Source organism: Saccostrea cucullata, unplaced genomic scaffold, assembly GCF_032062105.1.
Source record: "Saccostrea cucullata isolate Sc308-1 unplaced genomic scaffold, CSIRO_AGI_Scuc_v1 ctg3578, whole genome shotgun sequence".
In the NCBI taxonomy this organism is placed as follows: domain Eukaryota; kingdom Metazoa; phylum Mollusca; class Bivalvia; order Ostreida; family Ostreidae; genus Saccostrea; species Saccostrea cuccullata.
The window spans coordinates 13,609-19,683 of NW_026932611.1; the positions used below are offsets into that span (position 1 = coordinate 13,609).

Here is a 6,075-nt window from a genome sequence, read left to right on the forward strand (position 1 = left end):
AATCAACCAACTTGTTTTTAATAGTGGTGGATTGAATATGTACAAAATAGATCATTTATGATAAAATCTGTGTATTTTAAGTGATTTAATCCAAAATAATACATTCCGTTTTCCGTTCCGTTCCGCTTTCCGTTCCGTTTTCCATTCCGCGTTTTAGCAACACCCCTTTTATACGCGTTATAACGTACTTGCCTAGCTCACAGATCAATGATCGAAGGTTTCCTACTTCTTTGGATACCCATGCAGTTTACCTGCCATAGGCGTCGGAACCACTTTTTTGCAAAGATAAACATAATATATGCATTTAAAATTGGGGTTTACCTTTTTTGTTGGTTTAGCCCCCCCCCCCTTCCCACTTTCAATTTGCTTCCGACGCCTATGTCTGCTTTATGGGATTGTATGCCCTTTCCATACTTATAAATGGAAGCAAAGAGCGTTTCGTATATGCTTTTATCAAGATTCAAATTTAAATTATGAATTGATTAATACACCGATCCATTTTGCATCGATAAGCCCCGACCACCTTAGTGACGTCTTAGCTACGCTTCCGGGTCGGACATTCCATAGTAAACATGGCGGGTGAAATCAACTTAGATTTCATCCCGTCAGACATTTCACTCGATTATTTTAAAAATACTGTATTGTCAAAACGTTCTAAAGAAAGGGGTTATAATTTCTTTATCAATGGCAACATACATGCGTTGAAACTTTTCAAATCTAATGACAGTAGATATATCCGCAAAATGATTTCGCTCAATGCGTAAAAGTGAAGCCCCACACAAGATCAACATGACGATTTCAACTTCGGCAATCACAGAGAGTTTCTGTTCCTGTAAGGCTGGGTATGTACATTAAATGATTAATTTATGTAATTTAAAACTAAGAATAAGAAATAAAAATCGATATAATGAACATGAATTGATGTATCACAGACACAGGAAAGGCCTTTACTATCAATGTTGTATGAATATTTTCGTTCAAGTCCAGTTTCTTCCGTATTTGTTACCGGTATGGTAGAGGCTTTCTAACCCATATTATGCATTCTTTATATATTAAAATGTTAAATGCATAAACCCATCTCGTTATTTTAACACCATCCCCACCCCTTATCTCAGATGGGTATAGTAGATTAATCTCAGCTTAGGTAGTAGACGTCAGACCAAATTTTCAGTCTCTACCCATCTCGCTGAGATTACCCCCCCCCCCCCACAATTCGTTTTAAAAAGAAGCATGGGTGTGTAGAGCTTGAGATTTATATATAAATATTATAAATACATGCTTACAAAGTACTATTATATATTTTTTTCTTTATTCAGAATAAGTGATACTTGTTCCCATGCATTTGGTGTACTGTACACCATAGTATAAAAACATGGGCTTGACAGAAGTGCCATCTGCATTGGCATGCACTAGTCTGCCACAGCAGTGGCACAAACCTAGAGGTCCAAAGATACTTCCTGAGCCTATTTCAGCTATGGTACTTGCCAAACAAAAACAAACACTCCGTAAAAGGAGGCCAGTTCATAGCACCATGCCCAAGATGAGGTATTATAAAGTACTTTTTATTATACTTTCTATATAAATATGTATATCATATTCCTATGTATACCAGTCTGAATAGCCCACTTTCTTACAGAAAGCATTTTTCTCTGAATTTCAAGCTTTCCAAGCATTGACTTTAAAGAAATCAAGAATCTGAAGACTGATCTTCTGCTGAGGGCACACCCTTGTCATACGTACTACAGGAAGAACTTCATCTTACACAAACACCTCTGGGTGATGTACAGCAGGGATCAATGCTCACATATCAGGTACTAAATATTAACAACAAGGTTTGAATAAAAAAGAAACAAGAATAAATTCCCTTTTTATTTTTTTTTTTTACACTTTTACTAAAGTGTCTTGAAAATTTGTCAGTATTGCTGCAACAAACCAGTGTGCATTGATACATTTAAACATACTTACAGGAATTTTTCTCTTTAGTAACTTAAAACATTTAACTTGATTTATTGCTCGTTCAATATGTATCCTATGAGATGCAATTTGTCTTGTAAGATTTACTTCACCTGCACTAAGTGACTTTGCACTTGATGCTAAAGGGGGGATATTTAACCTTAGGTCTAGTAGAGCCAACTCCTTTTCAATAAGGAAACCTTTGTCTGCCATTAAGGCATCATTAGACAAGATAAATTCTTTTTCTTTCAAGTGCCTTAAAAAGTCATAAAAACCACACTGTTCCATAATATCATTATCAGAAATACTTCCAGAAAACAAATCTGACACAAAAAAAACTGACCCCCTAGGGTCACATACAACAAGACCTTTCAATGTATAAGAGGATTTGTAGTCTGAGTAACACTGACTTTGTTGTTTCAGAGATGATGGTTTCTCTGTCTTCAATTCAGTACAGTCTAAAATGGCTAAACAAGTTGGAAATTCTATTTTAAATGATTCTGGCATATTATCTACAATGACATTTCGATGAGGCCAATAGGTTAGTGAGCCTAATCTTAAATACATATACTTGGCCACTCCATTTACAACTGTTGACACTGTCTGAACCTTTACATTAAATCTAAATGCCAGATCTTTAACATGTAAACCATTTCTAAGTCGACACAAATACATGAACAGTTGTTGTGACAAAGGAAATCTGTTCATTTGAGCTTCTTTCCTTTTCTCCTCATAGACGATTGGGTTTGTGTCCTTACATGGAAACAGAAATGCAAATAGCATTAAAAATCTTGAAAATGTTACCCCAGTATAAAATTCAAATAAGTTCGTAATTTTTGACTTTGATACATCATCAGGAGTAAAAGGGGTATCCCTTTCTGTTAGACAGGAACCATTAGCGACCTCTGCTGCAACTTCCTTTACTTTCGAATCGATTTCCTTTCTTAGTCTTTCATTTTCTTCCTCAAGTTGCCTTATTCTTGATGCAAGGGAAAACATATCCATGGATGAGAACACTGAAATATGAAATAAAACATATGATGGTTCAGAAATAATTATCATTTATCTAAAGAATGAATTTAATAAACTGGGTTGGGGCAGTTTATGCTTTATAAACCATAAACTGCGTAAACTGTTTTAAACCACGTTATACCATATAAAATGTGGTGTTGCAGTAGCTACATGTATTAATTTCATTCCTCATGTAATTTTCATTCATTTAGTTTGAGGAAAAAGATTAATGACCTTAAAAAAATTTATCTAATCAAATGGCGTACACAATCAGAATTAAATTATTTTAAAATAATACATTTATTGGTTTTTTTTCTAGTTGAAAAACTACACGACCATTCCTTCCATTGAAAATGGGACTTGTGGAAATACTGTTTTCCCATTGGACAGGGAGGTTCCATTTGAAATAAATACAAAATTTAAAGAACTTAATCAACTTTAAAACACAACACAAGAGGAAGCTATAAGGATTGAAAGGTCAACTGTCGATTAGTCAAAGAATGAGGTTTGGTTTGCAGTAAGAAAGAAGCGTGTTACTGCATCCCAATTCCATAAACTATGCAAGAGGAAAAAAGATATAACAGACAGTTTTGTTTGCAATATATTTAATCAGAAATCTTTCAGTTCAGAAGCTACTTCTTATGGGAAATGTCATGAAAATGTTGCCAAACAAAAATTAATGGAGAAGCATCAAAATATTCATATTCACGACTGTGGGTTAGTTATAAATCCTTTGTTTTCATTCCTAGCTGCTACACCTGATGGTAAAATTTGTTCGGATTGTCAAACTGGAGTTTGAGATAAAATGTCCATTTTCTGCGAGAAACCTTCATATTTCAGAAGCTGTACAATTGCCAATTTTTGCCTACAGGCATCTGGTGACTTTTACCAATTGAAAAAAAAAATCATGATTATTTTCTCCAAATCCAGGGCCAATTAATGGTGACAGGTACATCTTTCTGTATATTTGTTGTCTATACTAGGAAAGATTTATTTATTGAAAAAATACCAAGAGATCCCAGTTTCATGAAAGAGATGTTTGACAAACTTGCTAACTTCTTCCTGGAGCATGCTTTGAGTAAATCAGATTGTGCATCAGCTTGATAGTTCATCTCAATGTTGAATAAGAATTCATTGATTCTGATGTATGTATCAATTATAAAAAAAAATTTAAAAAATGATTTGAATCATTAAATTATCTTGATCAGAAATATTCCTTGTTTTCACTATAGATACCTGTAGTTAAGATCAAGCCTTTAAAGCAAAAGAGACTTTGCAGGTCTTGTATATTTCTGCATTTAAACAAGATCTGACATTCTTGGGAAAGGACTTACATTCTTCTTCTATTTGACAGGCAACATCATAATGTAAGACAGAATCTCTGTGTGGAGGATGTTCTAAACTGTCACTGCTGAAAATATTTAAAATGGTTCTGAAATCCATTTTATTTCACAGGAAGTATCATGCACTCTTGAATACATTCATTTACTTGAAATATCATTTTTATTTTATTTCTGTGGGTTATTAGAAAGCACAAATTGTTTAAACATATCTGTATGAATGTATTATCTTCATTAAATTAAGTTTGAATTCAATGGACTGTGCTCGGTCAAACCTGGTAGAAAAGTCTGTCAACTCATTGGACTAATGAGACATGTATACCATTTTCCGTCTTGATCTCCTTAGTTCACCAGTTTGTGCATCACATGGATCTGGATAGTCATCAGATGGGCCATCTAATGAAATGAAATGCTGAAATTGAACAATTAAACTGATTTCAAAAATTATCTTTAGTAAGTCTCTGTGCGACAAGAAACAAATCCATGGCAGCAGTTCTCTGATACGCCTTTCTCTCTCTCTCTATAAAATTATTGTATTTATACCCCAATGGTATACATAATGTCGGTAGACAGACTACTCGGCCCTTGCTGGTTGACACCTCGGCCCTGACAGGTCGGTTCAAGCCGAGTTGTCAATGGGCCGAGGAGTCGTTGGGCCGAGCAGTCTGACATTCATAATGTAAGATTAATAATTTTAATTATGCTATTTCATTTATTGATTCACCAATATTTTAAACTTTGATAACTAAAAAAATCCCGCATATCCGAGACTAAAACTTAGCATATGATAAAGATTGGTTATAGATCTGACACACAATATGCACTTGAATGCAGTCCTAAATGATCGATCATTGCTTACATTGCCGCACTGCTGATAAAGTGTGCTCATCTGCACATGTCATTGTACGCATTGGATTTGTAACATGTACATTATCATTTCTATAATATTTACCTTTGAACATATATACGTATGTTTCGTAATTTTGTCTACGTTAAGCTGTTCGTGAGGTCGTTTACACAGGGAAATCCATCGCAGGCATTTTTGTAAATCAGATTTCGGCTTGGGAAATGGAATAAATTTTGCTCCCATCAGCTTATCTGGGTACCTGCTATCGGATTTACACGTCCCAAACGAACAGTGCTTCACCATGGCAAAGTAGCAAATAATCAACTTTTACAAATCAATGGATTGTAAACAACTTTTCTGTAGCATCTCCGTAAACACAGCGCCATTTTATCCGACTGATGTCCGACCTCAGCGCAGATGCAAATGACACAATAATGCAGCGATCTGATTGGTAAAAATTCACACACCCACATAAGAAATGGATCGGTGTATTAGACTCGGCCTTCTTTTTGTATCCTTAACTGTGCTGCATGGTGTCATGTTGATGTGTAGTAAGGTTTCGGAATATTCATAAAGACCCGGGGTTAAAAAGGGGTCGAAAATGAGATGTAGATGTAGACTTGTCATGTAGATGTGCAGTAAGGTTTCGGAATTTTGATTTTGCCTCAGGGGGTCAAATGGGGGTTGAATAATGACGTTTTTTATGCAAAAAGCCCCGTCTTTCCTGACTCCTCCTACATTTTACTCAGTAGCTTAATCACTTTGGGATATGGTTGGTGGTCTAATCACCTTTTGGAAAATTGTTGAAGGTGTCATGTTAATATGCAGTAAGGTTTCGGCATTTTCATTTAGCCCCTGGGTTAAAAAGGGTCGAAAATGACGTTTTTTTATGCAAAAAGCCCCGTCTTCCCTGAACTCCTCCTA

General features: G+C 35.2%; 1 long non-coding RNA gene and 1 pseudogene across 1 annotated transcript; one reads left to right on the top strand and one right to left on the bottom strand.

The window, feature by feature from the left end:
• The first annotated feature begins 756 nt into the window (after nt 1-756).
• Nucleotides 757-4,068, top strand: LOC134235586 (uncharacterized; annotated as a pseudogene).
• Nucleotides 4,069-4,189: 121 nt separating this feature from the next.
• Nucleotides 4,190-5,534, bottom strand: LOC134235585 (uncharacterized). The gene is made up of 3 exons (XR_009985442.1): nt 5,257-5,534; nt 4,580-4,716; nt 4,190-4,375 (listed from the first exon to the last, which is right to left on the bottom strand). It is a non-coding gene; the product is annotated as an uncharacterized LOC134235585 (long non-coding RNA).
• Nucleotides 5,535-6,075: the final 541 nt, after the last annotated feature.